Source organism: Centruroides vittatus, unplaced genomic scaffold (genome assembly GCF_030686945.1).
Source record: "Centruroides vittatus isolate TY-2023 unplaced genomic scaffold, ASM3068694v2 contig_753, whole genome shotgun sequence".
In the NCBI taxonomy this organism is placed as follows: Eukaryota; Metazoa; Arthropoda; class Arachnida; order Scorpiones; family Buthidae; genus Centruroides; species Centruroides vittatus.
The window spans coordinates 384090-407632 of record NW_027122489.1 but is presented as its reverse complement, the minus strand read 5'-3'; the positions used below and the strand labels follow the sequence as shown (position 1 = coordinate 407632).

The 23543-nt window shown below is 30.5% G+C and overlaps 1 protein-coding gene across 3 annotated transcripts in view; it reads right to left on the bottom strand.

The window, feature by feature from the left end:
* The window catches only part of LOC136981347 (MOG interacting and ectopic P-granules protein 1-like), an 81687-nt gene that overhangs the window by 7725 nt on the left and 50419 nt on the right, over window positions 1–23543 (bottom strand). The window contains exon 1 of one of the 3 annotated variants that reach the window (XM_067277664.1): window positions 22755–23188. The exons of 1 other annotated variant lie outside the window; for it this stretch is intronic. The gene's annotated coding sequence lies outside the window, so the exon portion shown is untranslated. One more of the 3 variants, XM_067277666.1, reaches the window with a different exon arrangement.

Here is a 23543-nt window from a genome sequence, read left to right as displayed (position 1 = left end):
CTGAGGTATGCTTCATACTATGTCATTGATGGTTTGTCAAAAAAACTGATAAACAGTGGATCAGTGGCCAATCATTTTGTGAATCTTTGAATGACATCAAATGTTATGCTGCAGAATTTTTTGCCATTTTCAAACCTATTTATCAAGTGGTAACAGTGCATTGTGTTATCATCACATGAATGTGAACAGTATGTATGAATATTTTTCACTTAAAAATTAAAACTTCATTATCACTAACACTGCATTTAATGTTACACATAATGATTACACAATAGAATCTGCTTATTGGAATCATGAATATTGTTATCAGTTACAACATTTAATGTTATCAGAATTATGTAACAAGTTAAAAGACAATATCCCAATATTATAAGCTAAAGTACAGTATACATTTATAAAATTTTACTTATTGTAATCAGAATTTCAATTATAGCTGTCATTATATTTGGATGAATCAAGCATTTTTAAGTGGTCTTATCATATCAGCTGTTACCAGTACTTTAAATTTTAATCATTTTAATTGGTTTTTGCTTGAAATGTAGCCATTTAAAATTTAAACACTATTACATAAAAGTAGTTTATCCTGTTATTAATCCACAACTCCAAAATTATATGGCTCCAGAATGATGAAAAAAGCCATTTCAAAACAGATTCTAGTATATTTTCTTATTAAAGATTGCAGCATTATTTCTTGCTGCCTGTAGATGGCTATGCTTGGTCAGCCATATTCAGCAAACAAAATCAACAAGGCAGCTAAGGAGATAAATTTCCTGACTTTCCATGATTTTTTCTGAACAATAATGAAAAACCCTGAATTTCCAGGTGCATAGGAACCCATATATAAAAATTTCTTCTTTATCAAAATTCTTGCAAAAAAATCATGCTAACTTTCTTTTTAAAAATTCTCTACTATAATACAAAATTTAATAAGTAATTAATCACAAATACACAGTATAAGACTTAAATAGTTTTCTACTCAAGAAAAAAAAATTTAAGTTAAAATTAATTAATACAATATTACATTTAACAAACAGAATATATAAAATACAAACTGAGATAACATATCAATCATAAAATAAGATTTTATTGTATATGACATTATCATAGTTCAATCACATCAAATTCCATTTTCAATACATTTTCTGCCAATATTAGATACTGTAAGAAAATTTTAGACAATAATAAGCAAGCATATCATGCCCTCAAAAATGATAAAAATCCAAGATTGAAAATTTATTTCTTAAGAAGAAAAAATTGATGTGTTTGGTAGCTTTACTTTGTTTGCAATTTTGTTAGCCATCACTAAATTTTTTATCATTAATATACAATTATACAATTTTAACAATTATAAAAAATTAATGATGTATGCTCCTCACCAGGATACATGATTTTGATTTGTTAGCATTGATATGCACTTATGACTTTAACTAACATGTCCACATTTATTATCTAACTAGCAGACCCGGCCACGTGTTGTGGCTCAAAATGTAACTAATATAAATGTATAACACTTCCCCTTGGGGGGAATTTCAAAAAATCCCTTCTTAGTATATATTATCTTGACATATCCTATTAAAACACAATCAAAAACGCAAAAAACAGCATCTAAAATAGTTCAATACAAGCAGAGTCCTTCATGGTAAGCCTTAATCCTGTCCCTTTCCCCCGCGGGGGAATATCAAAAAATCCCTTTTTAGTGTATATTTTGTGACGTACTCTATTGAAACGCAATCAAAAACGCAAACTGCATCTGAAATAGTATAAATAGAAGCAGAGTTCTTCACGGTAAGCCTTAATCCTGTCCATCTCCCCCAGTAGGGGGAATTTCGACATGTATATTATATAAAAACACATGCGCATTCGAATGCAACGTTGTGTCAAAATTTCAAAGGAATCGGTAGGAACAAACAAACATTACATTTTTATTTACATAGATAGATAGATGATCTGCTTTAGTTCATCCTCACAGAAAAGCACGATGCCTCACAGAGAAGCAAACTTAGGTCGTCGGAGTTAGCGCCATCTGTTGGATATAAAAGCCTTAATCCTAGATGATATCTTTTAATTTATATAATTTATACAAATGTTTAATGGAATAATATACAGCCTATGTCCACCCTGAAGGTCCATTCTAAATATTGGTGAAAGAATTTTTGAAATCGGATGAGTAGTTTCAGAGATTACCTGTTACATACAAACTTACAAACATTTCCTCTTTATTAGTATAGATCAGTGGTTCCCAACCAGTGTTCCGCGGAACACTGGTATTCCGTAAGCATCTCTCAAGTGTTCCGCAGATTTAGTTGCAAATCGGAAAGTGTACAATCGTATTCGAGCCGCCGAATATCAAAAAATTAAAATCATAAAATTTTCATAAACTTAAATATATATGTACAACTCGTACTTATGGAGTGTACTACTGTTTCGAATAAGATAAAGGCAATGATAAAAACTGAATGAAATATGTAAAAAACATCAGGCACAAGTTTCCCATTAAAGTTATTTAGGTATATTTTTTCTTGTCTTAGAATTGGCGTTAATAATATGAGTAGAGATTTTGAATTATAACTGCTCAATTCTAATAAAATATGCTTGACTTATGACAAGCTTTATTTCATGACAAGCTTATGTATTTCATATTAACTTAAGTAAGCGTTCCGCTAATGAAAATTGCTCACAAAAGTGTTCTGCATCCTAGAAAAGGTTGGGAACCACTGGTATAGATTAAATGCTATTTTTAAGAATGCAAATGAAAAAGAAAAAATTATAAGCATTATGCAGCTTACCAAATGCCAAAGGAAATTTCTGGTGAATAAAACTGCATACTTATTAGCACAAAATATTTTAAATTTTCTAATAAGATTTAGACATTTTTTAGACAAATTTTAGACAAGAAAAATAAAAAGCTTTCACTATATCGAGGAAAATAAACAATCTATTGGCAAATTATGTTGTGGTAACTGAAAGAACATTTACTAGAATAATATAAACAGATGATTACATATAAACTCTTACATCAAAATCATGTTATTCAAGGATTGCTACAATTTGTAAACTGCATTGTATAACAGTTATCTGTATATCTTTGTTATAGAAGGAACTAATGAAAACTTTTTCCTTAAAAGAGGTTAATATAAGTAAAAGGTTGAGAACTCCAGTCAAGCTAGACCAGTGTTTCTTAACAGGAGCGATATTGTCCGCATGTGGGTAATTTTCCATGTTGGGGGGCTATTAGTAACAATTTATATTTTTGGGGGCAAAAAGCAATTTTTTGGGCAATATAATAAAACATTATATGTATTACTATATTGCCCATTTGTTATATCATACAATAATTAAACAAATAACATTATACTAGTCACTAGTCCAGGCATGGCCAACATATGGCCTGTGGGCCAGATCCGGCCCGCTTAATAAATTTATGCGGCCCGCGATTAATCTTTCAATATTAGCTACTTAACTTCCAATAATTGGTCGAATGGATTTGCGATATTTCTATATTTTTTTAAAAAATTCCATTGTAGAGATTTACAACTTTTGTACTCATCTGTGCAATAGTGCCAGAATAAAAAAAAAAAATGATAAATTTAAATTATTAATCTATATACATAAAAACGAATGTGTCTGTCTGTGTGTGTGTCTGTGTGTCTGTCCTTCATGCATTACCACACTATTTATCCGATTGCCATGAAACTTTGGGAAGTTGTTTAATACACTCCCGCGAAGGTTTGTGGCATATGTGAAGACCACTATTTCCCCCTTTCAAAAATATATTTATATATGGATTAAGGCTTTCATGTCCAACAGATGGCGCTAACTTCTGACAACCTAAGTTGGCTTTTCTGTGAGGCATTATGCTTTTCTGTTAGAATGGACTAAAGCAGATCATTTTCTATCTATCTATATAAATAAAATATAACGTTTGTTTGTTCCTACCGATTCCTTTTGAACTTTGACACAACGTTGCATTCGAATATGCAAGTGTTTGTATATAATATACACGTCTAAATTCCCCCTACTGGGGAGAGATGGACGGGATTAAGGCTTACCGTGAAGAACTCGGCTTTATTATACTATTTTACATGCGGTTTTTTGCGTTTTTGATTGCATGAATAGGTTACGTCAACAGAATATACACTAAAAAGGGATTTTTCGATAATCCCTTGCGGGGGAGAGGGACAGGATTAAGGCTTACCGTGAAAAACTTGGCTTCTATTATACTATTTTAGATGCGGTTTTTTGCATTTTTAATTGCGTTTTAATAGGTTACGTCAACAGAATATACACTAAAAAGGGATTTTTCGATAATCCCTTGCGGGGGAGAGGGACAGGATTAAGGCTTACCGTGAAAAACTTGGCTTCTATTATACTATTTTAGATGCGTTTTTGCGTTTTTAATTGCGTTTTAATAGGTTACGTCAACAGAATATACACTAAAAATGGATTTTTCGATATTTCCCTGCGAGGGAGAGGGACAGGATTAAGGCTCACTGTGAAGAACTCGACTTTTATTATACTATTTTAGATGCGTGTTTGATTGCGTTTTAATAGGGTACGTCAAGAGAATGTACACTAAGAAGGGATTTTTTGAAATTCCCCCCACGGGGGAAGCGTTATACATTTATAATAGATACATTTTGAGCCACAGCAACGCGTGGCCGGGTCAGCTAGTATTTATCATAAAATAATGTATGTTAGAAAATATTCAAGATATACAGGTGATATTCAATTTAACTTAGTAATTCGTGTGCTTTGCTAGAAATATAATACTAATATATTTAAACATTTATTTACTTAAATAAATCATTTTTGTATTTAACATTTTTTAATTTTAATATTTCGTTCAGTGTGTGAAAAAATTTTTCTTTCCAATTCGGCCCAAGGGCAAAAACTATTGGCCACGCCTGCACTAGTCTGTTCAATGCAATACAAATTTGAGGGCTGAGGCCAACGCCCAACAAAATTTTTTTCAAAGTGAAGGGGGCGGATACTACGTAACAGTTTTATTGAAGGGAATGACAATTTGTTACAGGTTGAGAAACACTGAGCTAGACAAATGCCCAGCACTTCACATTGCAAAAGGAATCCCAAATAAGTAGACTTTGCACTTGAAAATGGAGAAATAATTGAATCCATGGAAGAGGGCAAACAAATATTTAAGTTTTCAACAGGCCAAACTCACAGAACACAAACCAAACAGAGACTAACAAAAGAATACAACAGATTAAACTCAATACTAAAAATAGAACTCAATGTAAAACACATTTAGAGCAATCAATAATAGGTGTTATCCCAGTACTCATATTCATTTGCAGTTATACACTGAGGGGACAACAAGGAACATAGCATAATAAACATCATCAAATCTTCCAAAAAAAGACTGATCTTTTTTTCTTTTAAAGATGAAGGACAATACCTCATAGATATTTTAAATCTTCACTAAAAATAAACACAGATAATATAAAAGTTTTCTCCAAGAAACAAGAAAAATCATAGTTACATAAAGTAACTCTTGCAGATAAAAACAACACACCATTAAACCTAAATAATATTGGCCTGTATGTAATACAATACATAAAAGACACACGCCATGAAGCAGTCTTATTTATGCCTGAAAAACTCTACAGTAGGCATCCTGACAATTTTAGCCAGGAATCATGTTGACAAAACTGTATCAAATTGATTGATGGATGCATTTTGTGGACTATTTAGACAGCTAGAAGAATTCAGTTTGTCATACGATAGTAGAAATCATGAATATGAAGAATTATGTGGCCTAAGGGTCAGCACCTCTTTAGTGCCTTGTTAGGATTGACACCACCGTGTTTCGGGGAACACGGAAGCCGAGACGGCAGTTATTAACATCGCATGTTCGCGCAGACAAATTCATACATGGATGGACAAATTCGTAATGTCAGCTGATCGAGAGACAGCATTTGGTTGTGACTAAGACTCCAAGTAACAAGTAATAATGATTTAATTGCAAAAAAAAAGGTTAAAAGGATGCAAAAATTCCGGATTATTTCATGAAGAGAGAGAGTTTACTTAATGGGTGCAAATTGGATAAATACCTTGTAGTAGAAGTGGATATCTGATGGAGCACTCCTTGATTGATATACAGAAGTTGTCAAAGGTGATGTTGTAGAAGTAGCAGATTGCAAAAGTTCTGTTTGGAATGGATATCCAATAGAGCAGGGGTGGCCAACTTTTGTATACATAAGATCAACTTTTTATCTTAAAAATGCGTCGTGATCGACTTGTTGTCATAGGCATAGTGTAAGTGGGGAGGGGGAGGTGTGAAATACATACTATGTTTATACACTGTGTTTCAGTACGTGGTGCACTGCTTATGAGTCGAGTCATAACTGCATGCATACTGTTGTGTTCGGTTACAAATATAATACATTAAGTCAAGACATCGCGAGCGATCGACCAAAATTGGCTTGGCGATCGACCGGTCGATCGCGATCGACTTGTTGGCCACCCCTGCAATAGAGGTCAAATTGGCACAATGTTGGGCAATATTAATACAAAGGTATCCAAATAGTCGCTGATCTTGGTTATTTGGAGGGGTTCGTTTCTCTTGACTAACAATATTCTGGAAGAGATCGGTTATGACTTTCCTGATTGGAAGGATTGGCGACTTTTTTCCAGCCATCTCTAGCAATATCCACAGATGATATCGGCTGTCTAGAGGTTAATAGATCCCGGAAAAGTATTGTTTTGCCTTCGAGAAAGTGTAACGGGAGATTTTCTCAGGTAGCTACGAACAACAATTGTTGCATAACTTAGCTATAGAAAGTTCTAATATATAAAAGTGCTAATTTTGATATAGAAAGTTTGGCTATCTCATGAAACACATTTAAAAAAGTTACAACACTTATAGATGTCACTAGGCACAAAACTATATATGTTGGTTGCAAGCTTCTAGAACAAAGATTATTTACTTTTCTTTACATCAAATATAACCAAGTAGCAAACACAATAGGCTACATCAAAAGCTTACAAACAAACCATCACACACCATACAGCCATACTACAAATATATCTAATTTGTTCTTATACACTAGATATACCTGAAAAATCTGTGTAAAAAAATAGATACTAACCATGTGAAAAAATGAAATTGGTTCCAGATCTTAAAAAAACCATAAAAAATAAAATGATAAGTAATTAATATAATAGAACATGTTTAAACAAAATATTTCAATTTTAGTTAATAAACCAGAGAAGAGAGAATTGTAAGTGACTTATCAGCAAAATTTAAATTTTATTTTTGTTCAACTTTCTCAATTAAACACCAAAATATTTCTGGCCTTTAACACCAAATGGCATTTAAAATATTCCGTATTGAAAAGATTGATGGGAAGGCAATAAACAGATAGGTAATATCAAAGAGAAAGCACCACCCAGGAGAACTTTCCTTTAAGAAAGGACCCCCTATTAAGGTGCTGGATATAGGAAGAAAACTATATAATGAGATCATCAAACTTCAAATTAAATTTTTTCTGAATGCTTCAATCATGGATAAACTCAAAATGACTGCGTCTATACATGTTCAAATAAATCAAATCAGGAGTTGCCTAAGACCATTGGAAATGTGTTTTCTCCAATGGTCTTAGGCAACTTCTGTGAAAAGGTTGTTCGATCCGCAAAGGGGTCACGACCCACAGGTTGAGAACTGCTGTTCTATAGTATAGTAATTGTGGATCTGTAGCTCTGCTCTCGTTGAATGTGAGGTGTTATCAGTTAAATATATATGACGTCTTTGAGTTATGTCACTTTTCTTGCTTTTCTAATAACTTTGTTATTTTGTGAGATAGAGATGTGATATTTGTTGTGAACATCGGGGCACTTCATATGTATTTTTCAATGACATAACATCAAAATTGCCATTTTTTGAGTTGTGTCACCTTTCTTGCCGGCCTGTGATATGTAAACAGAATGCAAACAAAATATTAGCTTACTCTATAGTTATGCCTTGTTCTTGATCCAACTTAGTATTAGATAATATATAAACTGGATAGGATAGTATCCACTAATGCCATATTTATTATTGTTACTACTACTATTACTACTACTACATGAAATATATAATTTATGTTATAGTTTTGTAGATTAAAAATTTAGGTCGATTTTTTATAGGCTGTGATATAAATAAATATAGATATTAACAATAAATTTTAATAAGAAATTAAATTTACATATATTTAAGTATATATAATTTATAGATTTAAACAAAAACTTCTCCTCCACCAGATTTTCATTTTACAATAGAAAAATCAAATTCTGTAAATACACTTCCTGGTTTCAATACAGATTGTAGATAGGAGGCTCTGACCCACATTATAAAATGAATCACACTAAAATTGATAACTAAAAAGTTCTCTGATAATTACAGAATAAGTAAATTTGAAAATAAACTAATCAAATTTAAGTATTATTTCAACATTATTTACTGGCTTTGATATAACTTTTGAAGATTATTTATTTACTAAATTTTTCATCATTTATACCTGTATTCTTAGCTTGAGTTAGAATTTAAAGTCAGAGTGAAATTAGTTTTCACCACAAAATTATCAAATTATTTGTGGATTTTTAATCTTCCACACTAGATAGACTAGAGTAATAAAGACTAGACTAGACAGACTAGAGTAATAAAGGGTGTTTTTTTTTTAGAAGTATACAAATTTAAAATGAAATAAAACACACAGAAATAATGTTAATGGCCATGGTGTTTGCTTTATTTAAAAGATAATTTTATGCCATTAGTGTTTAAACATGATTTTGGGCATATGAAGTGCAATTGGGAAGTCCAATTTTCGACCACTTTATTGAGCAACTGGGGTCATACATTGGCAATAACGTGGTGAATGTTGACTTCCAAGTGGTCCAACATCTGTGGTTTATCGGCATAGACTAATAACTTCACATATCCCCAAAGAAGATAATCCATAGGATCACACAATCATGGAGGCCAGTTCACAGGTCCATTACACAAAAGTATGCACTCATCGAATGTTTCCTGTAATAAATTGATGATGTCGCATGCTGTGTGGCATGTTGCACCATCTTGTTGAAACCTAAGCTCCGCCACATCAATACCATTCAACTGAGGAATGAAGAAGTCAGCAATCATGGCTCTACAGTGCTCCCCATTGACGGTAACATTCTGGCTGGCATCATCTTTAAAGAAATATGGGCCAATGATTCCACCTGTCCATAAAGCACACCAAACAGTGACTTTTAATGGATGTAAGGACATCTCAACAAAAGCTTCTGGGTTTTCTCCATTCCAAATTCAGCAATTCTGTTTATTGACGTAGCTGTTCAACAAAAAATGAGCCTCATCGCTGAACAAAATTTTGCATTGAGAAAGAGGATCAAGCTGAAAATTGTTTTCAGCCCATTCACCAAACGTACGGCACGCATAATGGTCACACGGTTTCAACTCTTTCACAAGCTGGATCTTGTAAACTCATAAGCCAAGGTCTTTCTGCAAAATCTTCCACAAAGTGGATGGGCACAGCTCCAATTGCTGTGCATGGCGAATTGACTCACTCCGGTCCTCCTCAACACTACACTCCACAGCAGCAATAACTTCTTCTGTGTGCACTGTATGGTGTCTTTGTGGATGCATATTATCAACTAGTGTGTGCATGGTGTGAAAACAATCCATGGTTTTCCAAATAACTTGCTCAGATGAATGATTATATCGACCATAAAATAGACGTAGCATACGGTAAGTTTGGGAAACTGAACCATGATTCTCAAAATAAATTTGCATAATTTGTAAGCATTGTTCTGGTATAAGCCTATTCATGGTGAAATGGCAAAATGTACCGACCACAAATCAACTGTCAACTGTCAAATTGACAGTCACTAAATTTAAATTAAATTATAAACAGTGGTGCCAATTCAAAAACCAAACCTCTGGCAAAACTGTTTCGTCAGCATGTTTAAACACTAATGGCATAAAATTATCTTTTAAATAAAGCCAACACCATGGACATTAACATTATTTTTACATGTTTTATTTCATTTTAAATTTGTATACCTCTAAAAAATATACCCTTTACTAAATACAGGTAGGCCTCTTACAACGCGGTAGATACGTTCCTTGAAAATACCACATTGTGGGAAATCGCGTTATAGGAGACATGAATTTAATACAAAAACTGGGATTCAGTTCTAAAAAGAGAAAAACTGCCTTTTATGGTGTAACATTTTCATCATTTTTTAAATTTATGTACATAAAAAGCTTAAATAAAATTCAACATCATATGAAAACTAAAAAGATTATGATTTCAAGTCAAAATCAAAAAGAAACAATGCTATGCTCACAAATTCAGTCCTCATCGTCACTTATTATAGTTGTTTGAGAATGTTTGACTGGCCTTATTTCAAAATCTGAGCTTGTTTTATCAAGTTCCACTGCACTTATGTGATCCGTTGCGATTTTTCTGTTATGTGAAAGATAATTCGTTTCTAAATACCTAAACCGCGTTGTAAGAAAATTTCCGCATTTTTCCAACCGCGTTGGAGCGAAAACGCATTGTAGGAGGCCTACCTGTACTACATAAGCTTTTTACTTTTAACATATCTAACAATGATAAAGACAAACAAATTTTTGAAGCATGTAAACTTTAATTTATGGTAGGAATGACAAATCTGCAATAAATTAGCAGTGTCAAAAATGGCACATCAGGAAAAATCATCTGGCATGTAATGTATCATATGGTTTCAGTTTATCATCTTTTCATTTCAACTATCCTTTCAATTTATCATCTGATCATTCTTTTACAATCAGTTTCTTTACATTTGTTCTAATTAAGGGATATTCTTTCATTTCTTTAAATATTGTTATTTGAAGTTTAATTAGAGCTTCAGCACTCAAATATTTTTAAAGCTATATTATAAAATATGCTTACTATATGGCACTTGAATTCAAAAGGCTCACCGTCACTGATTTATGGCATCTATTTCTCACAGTTTGTTGACCACCACACATTTATTTATTGCATTATAACTAAGAGCAGATTTTCACATAATTGAACATAGTTTTCTGTCACTAATTTTGCATATTCCAACTCTATTATTTATTCTTTCATGGTTTCAAGGATTTGAAAACAAAAAAAAAGTAAACATCTGTAAGCTCAATAGTTATATTAAAGCCAAACAATTGCCAGATTAGATAAGACTATATATATATATATATATATATATTACTGCTACTATTAATAATTAAATTTAAGTTAGTTGGCCTAAATGAGGGTATTAGGCATAGTCTCTTATTAAATTGGCTGTGAGTAACCAGTATGGTCATACCTAAATTATAGTAGTAGAAAGCAAAGATTAAATGGAGGTATGGGTAGTGTAACTAACAATGCATCTAGTGTATGGTAAGTAGCAGATGTGTGTTAGAGTTACAGTATCTGGACAAATTCTTTTCTTCCAGAACCTTCTAAATTAATAAATATTAACTTAATTATAAATTATTAAATTTAATAAGAAATGACACCTAATGCCTACCTCTAGGCCAAATTACTTAGCATTTAATTATTAATACCAGCAGTGATATAGCCTGATCTAATCTGGAAATTTTTGGTTTTTTTTATAACACTCCCAAAACTGTTTTGTTGATCTTAGAGTTACTTCTGAAACTGCTTTAATTCTGTCTTATTCTATACCTCTTCATTTTGCTTGATAAATAGTTTTCTACAAAATCAGCTTAATTTTGTACTAAGACATGATAATTTGTACTCAACTGACTTGTAAAAGTATTTATCATATGATAATTCAAATCATGCATTCTGTTATGAAGAAATTTAACTTATTCTCAAAAACAATGCAGTTTAAAATAGGTAATGATTAAGTTCAAAATTGAAACAACATAAAATCTAAGATTTGATTTGCTAAATTGAAACTAGAAACTAACTAAGTTGTTGAACATGGACATGGAATAAACACTGTTGTGAATGCAATTTTTAGCAAAAAATAAACAAAACTGACAAAGTAATAACAGGGTTTTCCCCTATTACTCAACTCTAATTCTCTAATTTCCCAATATAATTTCCAGTAAACCATTTTCGCCACTTTTGTAACTGACAAGTAACAAAATATTATAAATTAGGTGAAAAACAATTCTGCAGAAAATTTAACTCGTGAACATATACTTCAATATTTGAATTATAATAAATATCTCTTGGCTTTTAGACTGAGTAAATTGGAAAAAAAAAACCATGCATTTTTCTCATATACATATTTGAGAACATCTAGAAAACAGTGAATAAGAAGAAAAAGTTTGGAATTTTGAGAAATTTATTTATAATTGTCAATATACCTCTTTAAAAGATACATTTTAATAGAAATTAATTATATTTTATTTTTAATACAGTATACTGTATTTATTCAATAAACAGTGTACTTTAACATTTTAATTCACAGTAAGAATAGAAATTTAACTAATTTGTATGTAAACAATGGAATTAAAAACTTAGTGCATAAATTATTGAAAATTATTGCTATTATTTAATTTCATGTTAAATCAAATCTAGTGGACCACTGAAAATTACTGACAAAAGCATTCTTTCAAAATAATAATACTTTTCACTAACAATCTACTACTAACTTACACAATGTAGAATTGCAAAGTGGAAAAGTTGGACAATGTCATCATGAATTATGTCATAATGTGACCCATACTATATATAACACTTTTTCCCAATTTTGATGAGTCCAGCATATTTTTATGACAAATCATAATCATCAATAAGATTCATATAATTTATATCCTGCATTTATATGAAGAGATTCAAATTTACATTGTTTACACAAATATATATATACAGTAGAGCATCATTTATCTGAAAGCCGATCAACCGAAATGTCAGTTAACTGAAAGCTTTCCAGTTGGACTGTGTCATGCTGAATCAAACATTTTTGATACTAGATTAATTTATAAAGTATAATTTTTATATTTTTCAATATATTTACTTTGTTTGTACAAAATAAAAAAATTATTTTTTACAATACAATAGCCACGATTATTATTATAAAAATTTTCGTTAGGCTGGAAATCAACGAAAATTCAACGCAAAGTGACATGCAACAGAGAAAAATTTCAACATGGGATAGGTTAATATATTTTTTCATACATAATCAGTTATCTGAAAAATAATCAGTTATCTGAAAAAAATTGACTTATTGACTTACTTAACCCCAGTCCCTAATTGATTTAGAAAAACGACACTCTACTGTAGTAAATTACACAGTTTCTGATCTTAAAATTAAATCAAATAAATAAGTCTTCATTTAAAATGGAGTAAATTTATTACTTTAACACTGAATTGATTACTTTTACAAACTTATCAACTTTCATACATTTCACTTCAGCAAGATTAATAATTAACTAGTCCAACGACAAAGTAAAAAATGAATTATACCATTAAACTATAGTTTTAAACTATAATTAAACCACAACTCTAGAAATTTCTAAAACATGGACTACTTTATTTAAATGCTATAATTTAGATTTCTAGATCTGCATGGTCGCATAGTAACCGTTGTTAGCGCATGCATACAACATTCTGTACCAATTCAAAACTTTTTCAAACTATGAATTTTTTTGTATTTGGTGTTCCATTTAGCCGTACCATTTTTCAAGAAATGCTGTAACTCAGATAGTATTCAATTTCACCTCAAGATGGTAACTGTAAGTTACCAAAAGTGCTCGTGAACATTGTTATATTTTAACTTTTCAACATGGTAACACCACAACATATGAGTGTAGTTTATGATAATTACAAAATGAAGTGATAACCAGTTTTATTATGGAAAACCATAAAAAACACTTCTTCCTTCTACTGAATACGAGAGTTACACTTACACGGCTAAAACTAAAAGCACAACTATGGTTCCTTTTAAAAATTCGCAAAAAAGATCTTACTCCCAAATGTATTGCACTAAAGTACAACTCCTTTCCATTTGAAGTTTGCTCCTTATTACCATGAATTGAACTATCTCTACTCTCTAAATTAATCAAGAACAAATGCAAGGAAGTGGCAGAAAAAGAAGAAAAGTTGTACCTATCCCATCTTTACTTTGCCAAACAATGTGATGTAAGATTTCTACATCAGCAATTGGGTAAAATTTCCTTTTTAGCCAACAAAAAAGTGAGTGGATACAGAAAGAAACTCCACAAGAAATTCCTTTGGCTACAGGAAACTTCCCACTGTAAACAGGCTAGGAAAATAGAGATCCCATATTATAATTATACCAATCTAAAGGTACCAAAAGAAATTCATCAAATGCTAACAAAGGGTCCAAAATACATACCGATTCCAAAGCTTGATTACTCGCATTTAATTCCTTCCACCATAGCAGCCATTAATTAAAAGTGTTACAATTCCAGAATTACAACCAGACTTAGAACTAACAGCAATCACCAACATAGTAACGTAATGCCGCATAAAAACAGAAATGTGGGAAAGAAAAGACTCAGTCTGTCAAATCAAATATTTCTTACATCCAACAACTTGAATCTACTGGTGGCTGACAAAGAAAAAAATTTGTGCTGTATAGTTTTTTTTCATTTTTATTATGACTACAATTTCAATTTCAGTGTTATTACTATTTTAATAATTTTTAGTTTATTCATTTAATAATATATTGCTTATCAATGAACAATAAACAAACTGGTTTTTTAAATCTCTTCAAACTCATAAGATACTTTAACAAAAGTATATAACTAGAAAAAATTATTTATAAGTGATAGAACGTATGATTTTAAATTTTTAACAATTTTGTGGTTTGCAAAAAGAGTACTTGACAGATCAAATGAGTTTTTATGTCAAATATCATAAGCTCGGTCTACTGCACTGTTTTTTTAATTGCACTTCAATATCTATCACAAGTTGAAAATAATATAAAGACAACCTCAACCTGTTCACAACGTTAAATAATCAAATAAATGGAAACCATAGGTATAAAAATTAATAGACCAGTTGGAAGAAATATTTAGTTGTCAGCCAAACAACTAAATTGTGTCTGAGGAAGACATTGATATATAACACTTAGATGCAGATATTTGCAATCTAAATAAAATATTTCAAAATGAATACCTCCCATGTAAAGAACTACCAATAAAGTCCATAACCAGATTAGCATTTACTATGAGATATAAGAAAAAATCTAGCAACAAGAGTTGTGTAAGTTTCCAGCTGTTATGAGTTTTTATTAAAGAAAACTTTTATATTAATAAATAAAAAATAAAATTGTGTGTGATGCCATCTGTGATCAGATTTTGTTATAGAAATTTTTCATATTTTTAATTACTATAAAATGGAAAAAATCTTAATTTTGAGAGTAGGGACCGACAAGTTTTAGAAAAAAAAGTGTAAATGTTAATAACAAATAAAATCTTCATTAAGTCCTATCCCTTGAGATACATGACCCCCTTCGATCTCTCAACCTTTCACCATCAAATTTAATAGCACAAATGCCTCTCATATACAAGTCACCATGCCAAATTTCATTTCTTAATCTTTACTCCATCCTGAGATATTTAAGTGAATTAGACACCAACACATACATATACACTTTTTTTGCTTTTTTTTTAATTTTTTGGATTCAGGTCTCAAAACGTGGAGATTTGCAAAAAACACTGAGATCAAATTTGGCATGATTCACATACTTTCCCTTGTTATGTATACATAACAGCCAGGAAAGTAAAAACGTGAAAAATAAAATCTGCTATCTGATGGTTAATCAAAAGAATGTTACAAAATGTACCCTATACCCACTTAAAAATATTCAAATTGCATATATAATTTTACTATATATACCAATATTTGAGAAGTTTAGGTAAGCAGAGTTAGCGGTAAAACAATAAGCATTATTTAGGAACTACCAATATAAATATTATGTTAATTATTATTCAAAACTAAATAATCTACTCATTTTATACTTTGAATTCATATTTTTTGGAAAAACTAACAAAAATTGTATATGCCTGCTGGATTAATTCAATTAAGTTTTGTCTTCACATTCCCTACTTACATAAAAACAATATAAATAAATGACTGCTAATTTCAGGAATCTAACATTTATTAATTAAACCAAACATTTTTGGTTAAGATCCAACAATCCTCAGCTTAAAATCTTAATATTTTAAAATTCTATGCTGAGGATGATCAGCTCATGACTCAAAACATTTCTTTCAATTAATGAAAATTGACTTCCTGAAATTATCAGTCATTTATTTATTTATTTATAAGAATGGTGCCAAGATTTATAAACTTCTATAATAAAAATAATATCACTGGTTAAAATATTTTAAACTTTAAAACTTCCTTCAATCCAAAACTGTCAATTTAATATGTAAATTTCTGGAAAAATGAATAAATTTTACTGCTTTACATTAAATACAGTAGAGAACCGAAAATCAGAATCAATTGGGGACTGGGGTTGTTCAGATTAGGGATTTGTTCCGATTACGGTCTATGTATGAAAAAATATATTAACCTGTCCGATGTTCAAACTCCGTTCTCCGTTACGTGTCACTTTGTGTTGAATTTTTCTCCGTTGCATGTCGCCTCGTGTTGAATTTTCGTCAATTTTAAGCCTAACGAAAATTTTTAATAATAATAATCGAGGCTATCGTATCGTTAAAAATTATTTCTTTATTTTGTACAAACAAAATAAATATATTGAAGAATATAAAAACATGAAAATTATACTTTAGAAGTAAATTTAGTATCAAAAACGTTCGATTCAGCACGACACAGTTTGACTGAAAATCGTGCCGATTACCGGCCATTCCGATTACCAGGGTGCCGATTTACGACTCTCTACTGTATAAGCAATTTCCTGATTATTACAAAATCCTCTGACATTTCCTGATTTTCCAGTGAAAATAATCCTAAATAAGCAAAGTAGGAAATATAGAATAAATTTGTGCACAAAACAAATTGAATGACCATAGGCATTCACAGAGTACAGAAAAGTTCTTGATTACATGAAATGCTCAATAATTATATATAAAACAATATTTATAAAATTCATTTATTTCAAGCAACAGAGTGCAATATTTAAACAAATATGTATGTTGTTATTCCAGACTTCTTGTAAGACAAAGCCTATGCTCAATTGCAAAAAAAAATTACAAGTTACAAGAAGTCATTGTGTATTTAAGAATTCATGTGTTTGATACATAGGTAGGTGCATAAATAAAGCATTTATGAGTTATAAGGAGCAACTGAATAAGTTACAAGTTGTAAACTTTGTTGCATAAAGCCAATTTCTCTCACTTTTAAGAGCAACACTTGTTACAAGCAAAACTATTATATAGGTATCTTCTATCAATCAAACATTTGAGTCCTTTATCAATTCCAAGAAAATTATTAAAATGATAAAATTCAGTTGATGAAATTCAGATTTTATAAATAATCAGAAGTTAGGAGAAAATATATCCAGCAACAAATATGCATTTTGTTATTAAATTTTATTATAAACCCACAAAACTGGAATAATAGTCAATAACACACAGAAACCTCAGTATCTACTGCAGTACTTGATTTGCTAACCACACAAATGTTTTCAGCCCCATTTACAGGACTTTGTCAGGTAGTTCCATCAAACCCAACATATACAGAATAAATTAAAAGTAAAAAGTGTTCTACAGGAAGATCAGCAAAATGGTGTAAGTATTTAAACTAAACATTTCCATAGGATTTTCAAACAAAATTAAAAAACATTCTGCATGAATGTTTAATTTCATTTTTGAAAACCCACATGGAAATGTTCATTTAAAATTTATATCAATTTGCTAATGGAATATTCTTGTAGAACACTTTTTACTTTCATATTTCAGAATCCATACAGAAACATTTGATTTAAACATTTACACTAATCTGATGGTGAAATGTTCCTGTATAAAACTTTTTGGGTTGCAATTTGAAAAAATTGTAGACCTATAAATTCCCACTGTTGTCCAACAGTCTGTCTTTCCTTAATCTTGAGAACAGAATTAGATAGATGAAATCCAAGACCAAATATGGAAACCTTACGGACAGGAGGCCCTAATTAAGTATGTATGAAATTCCAGTTTGCACCAGAAGTCATATTATGTCAATTCAAAACTTCTCCTGTAAGCAGTTAATAGATGATTGGTACAACTCTATTGTTAAAGGAAAAGTATGATGTACAGGGGCAAGACACTACTAATTTGAGGTGGAGAGCATATATTTTAAATGAAATAAAATAAAAATAGGATTAAACATTGCAGTCCAGCATTGTGACATCATCACAATGCCGGGCTTTACTTTTAATTTATTCCTTATATGTTGGGTTTGACGGAACAGTTGTACTACCTGACAAAGGACCCTAAAATAGGGCCAAATATGTTTGTGTGATTAGTAAAGCAAGTGCTGGAGCAGGTACTGAGATTTTCATGAGTTATTTTTTATAGACATGTGTTAAAAATTTCCTAGATTTGTATCATTTACTATACAATTTCTTTATAATTAAGTAAAATTTATTCCTTTAACAAACCACATTAAAATTCTTTTCATGTTTTGTCTTCTTTTCTGTAATTGTTCATCAAAGCCCTTATATCCATCATTATCATCAGTAAAATCAATCATCATACTGTCAAATCAAATGAAGCAAAATGTGAGAATTCAATAAGAATAAAACTTTGCAACTTTAAGTAATCACTTTGAGATAAAAATTGTTGGTAGAAATTTTTATAGAATACACGCACAGCACTAGACGAACTAATACCTTTTGAATCAAATTCTTATATATTTGATGATAAAAGCTTGTTTACAAGAAAATTTGTGTTGTTACAAATGTTACTTGTTACAACAGATTTCATGCAATGGATTTTTCCTAAACTTGTAGCTTATAGAAATATTTTTAATTTGTTAACTGATGATAAGTAACTTTATACAACAAAAATTGCTTACAATTAGTAGCCTAAAAATAAAATATTTGTAGCCTGAAACTTGATACAAAACTTTTTATTCAATGTATTTTGTCTGTAAATTTGTAAAAACTACAAGTGCCTTATGCAATAGGACCCTGGAGTAATACATTCATGTTTCTAAAGTATTGCTTTTAAATGAAATGAGGAAGAATGAACTGCAATATAACTAATAGCATTATAATCAATAAGCATTTCATTATAAAAACAAACAATATTAATTGCTTTAATTAGTTCAAATACAACAGATAAATAAATAAATATATATATATTGAAATTATTTCAAAATATCTTAAATTTTTAGCTGAGAGAGTTGATGTTGAGTTAACTTAATTTCTGAAACAAAGTATAGGTTTGTTTAAATTATATATATATATATATAAAATTTAAACAAACCTATACTTTGTTTCAGAAAATTAAGTTAACTCAACAACAACTCTCTCAGCTCAAAATTTAAGATATTTTGAAATAATTTCATACAAAAGAAAGGCTATACTATAGATTACCACCTATGGAATTTTGGGACTTTGAGTATATACTTAAACTCAGGGGACCGAGACGAGTTCAACAATATCCTACTTTTGAACCAGAGACCAAAAATAAGAAAGTTATAACATTTACAATTTCTTGCCTTTCACAGTGCATTTCACGCCATTTCAGATTTTTCCACCACCTAGCGGTGACGGTCATCTCCTGGAGAGATAGGTTGGGTTTGTTGGACAAGCTGTGATAGTGGCATGTAGTACTAGCTGACCGCAAGCGATAGCAAGCATGTCGGTGGCTGAGGGGCCATAGGCCCCAAGGTCGAGGAGCACAAGGGTGTGCAAAAAGGACTTAACTCCAACTGCAGAAAATCAGTGTGCTCGTGGATCAACATCTACATCTGTTGAAGGTATATATGGCCAACTTGCTGGACTGCCTGTTAATTAAACACGCAATAGGTTTAGCAGAGAGCAACTCCTGATCATTGCACAATTGCCGGAAAAAAGTATGATAACTTTCTTATTTTTCGTCTCTGGTCCAAAAGTAGGGGATTGTTGAACTCATCTCGGTCCCCTCAGTTCAGAAATATACTCAAAGTCCTGAAACTCCATAGGTGGTAATCTATAGTATCCCCAAAAGAAACACTTGCATTCTTTGTTCATATTCTACTACTGAGATCGTATTAAATAAACTAGGCATATAGTACATAGTGCCTAATAGAATCTAACAATATTAATATTAGAAAGTTAATACAAATAAATCTTTCAGCATTGAAACATAGTATATATCAATTATTGACTACAATAAGTTCTCTGAAATATATAATATAGTGTTTGCACAACATTCTATTTACTTAGCAAACCTATATGGGATACTGTAATGTAGTTGTATTGATTGAATAGACAAAATACTGCAGACACAGTATTAATGAGAATGTTTATTATTTAATTAGTTTTATCTGTAATTTTTATTTATTTATTTATAATATTTATTTTAAACCTGGAAAAATCTAAAAACTTCTTGAAAAATTTTCTGGCAACTTTAAATTTTAGACTTGATAACATTGGGTATACAGTACACTTTATGCCTAATAGCACAATTGTTTTGTACAGATGATAAATGTTACCAAGTCCTTAACAGGCTTCCTCTTATACCAACCATATTTTCCCATCAGATTGTGCCAATGTTCTCAAATTTTCCAGTGATCAAACTTTCCCATTCTCTAACATAATATTATGGAATGTATATGCAGTTGAATTTGCCTAAACATGCTATGAAGCACATAACTAACTCAAGTTTAAAAAATATCTTTAATTGTAACTAGAATTTTATGTCAATTATCTACATGACAATATATAAAACTTGATTTTATCATAGGTACAACAGTTCTAATTATAGCAAATTTGTGGAAAAAATTTCTTATAAAATCAATGATGGACCAATTGAAATCTTTCTATAAAGAACATTAATATACATATTTTACTGCATATAAGAAATAACTTTTGTCCAAAAAAAAAAAAAATTGCCTGGAGGAAGAGAAAGATGCAAAGATCTCCCTTTTGGATCTACTTATATATAGCATCTTATTTTTTGTATAAAAAAAATTGCCCATTGCCCATGTCTTTATGTAAAATTGCAATCTCCCATAGGTTAATAAATACCCCAAATGGTGTGGCCTTCAGTAAGACACAGGTAACCTCTATCTAACTCAAATCTTGAATAAAGAACATTATTGTTTAATGGAACATATTTTTATTGTCATTATTTACTACTGCAGCTTTTTGCACGTATTCATGTTAAATATTTTAACAGTAAATTTTAATTGAAAACTATTCTTTTAAGCTTCTCTTTCTCCCCAATAAATAAAAAAACATGCATTCTAATTTTACTTGTTTTAACCAGAATATAGTATTAAAAAAAAATTGAGTCCAAGTGACAAAGGCTCAGAATAGTTTAAATACACACTACTTTTCCTAAACATTCTTTGCTAAATGGAGATATGTCTTATATGCTGTAAAATACATTATTTTAAATTTTTTTTTATAATTAAAGCAAATTTTAAATACATGAAATGATAAAATGATAAAAGAGATTAAATTCTTTTTGTTATTTACTCTATTTTAAATTAAATATACATATTCATTGTGCATAGAAACCATAATTTAATATTATGTAACATGCAGTTAGTAATATCATCAAAATAGTAACAATTTAGCAAAGCTGTATATAATATTTACTGTAACTACAATATATTTTGTACACAATATTTGTACATTTTGTCAAACAATAATACTGTTACTTTATTGAAATTCCAATAAACAGATCAATATTAATTAGTCATTTTTTTATAATTAATTACAAAGTTAATTAAATTTATTAATAATTTCTTTTACAATTTTAAAAACAGTTTTTCACACGTAATACAATTAAGTTACAGGAAACTAGTTTTGTTACTATTTTCAAAACATTAATCAAATCTCTCTCAAAGTTTTATATATAAAAATTAAAAAGAAAAAAAACGTGCCTATAAACAGAAACAGCAAAAATATACTTATTAAAAATATAATGGTGTTTTAAAGTAAGGAAATAAAATTACAGTCTGTTATAAAGTCGAAAAAATAATGATCAGCAACAATTTAAAAAAAAAACAAACCGGAAATCAGTGCGATATGTCACTATCAGAGAATTTAATTTATGCAAAAACGTAGACAACAAAGATGCACGAAGCGACATATCTCCATTGGATCAAACAACGGTGCATTGACAATTTAACTGGATGACAATCATCGTTTAACTTGGTTATTTTAAATACAAGCTATCGTGTGATTTCATCTAAAAGAAATACGATTTCGATAATCAAATGATAATAGTTTACATCTTTGTCTTAAATCTATGTAAATCACTCGACCGAATAAAGAATTTAAGAATCGACCAACTTTATTCAACACCGGAGGGCAGTCCGGTTAGTACGCCATCTTTCTTTCCAGACAAAATTCATTATCCCGATCGTCTGCAATGATAATTTTATGACTGCCCTATCAATTCGAATTTTTCCGATCCGAGACTGGCTGCGATCGCCTTTTTAACCATCACGTTGGAAATAATATGTTATAGTTGTGTATGTAGCAAATTATTGTAGGATAAGATTGTGTGATGACGAAGAGCGCGTGCAGGGACTGTCGCGTCGTTTGGTTGCGGAACTTCGAATCTTTCGCGCGGGATTTTTTCTTTAAAAACAAAGATTATTTGTCTTTTTATACTCAAATAAATCAATATTTTACATTACCTGAATATCTGGAATGTTATGTATGGACAGATGAGTTCGGTGGGCTAGATGACAGGGAATGTTTTTACTTGATCACTAATTAACCGGTCATCCAAAACTCCTATTTGGGGTGTCAGCCGCACGAATATGGCGTCGCTGTATCACGTGACAGTAAATTTTACGCAGCTGCTTACGTAGACAAAGACCGGTAGGCGAATGGAAAAGAGTGCGGGGAGTCACGTGGTGCGCCCCTCAACTATCCACCTTACGTATTAATATTGATGACACACGCGATTCATTAGCATTATTAAGTTAGTCATAGAAAATCACGTGATCATGTTGCCCAGATATACCTTTATTGATTCTTATAATTAAAACTTAGTTATATTGTGACGTCACATTTTCCACCCCCTTTTTCCTGCAAGATATTTTTCTATTAGAATAAATGTCCATTTTCAAAGCTAGCTTCCTAGACTGATTAATATCAAACAGATATTGGTTTCAAAGCATTATTTATTAAATATTTTATTTAATTCTACTGTTTACATTAATTTCAACTTGTCACTCTTGTCACATTTTATTAAAAAAGATTATATATATCAATGCATTAATTGTTATTTATTATTTCAGAAAATTTAACATGCAGAAGAAACTATGGCAGAACTTTTTACAAAGGTTGCACTACTGATAACTAAAATAATTTTCTTCTAAAATTCAAATGACGTTTCTTTAGAGAATGTCTTTTATATTTGCATTAAATGTAATCGTGAAAAGATAATCAAAAATTTTTATCATTTTTGATTAGATTTC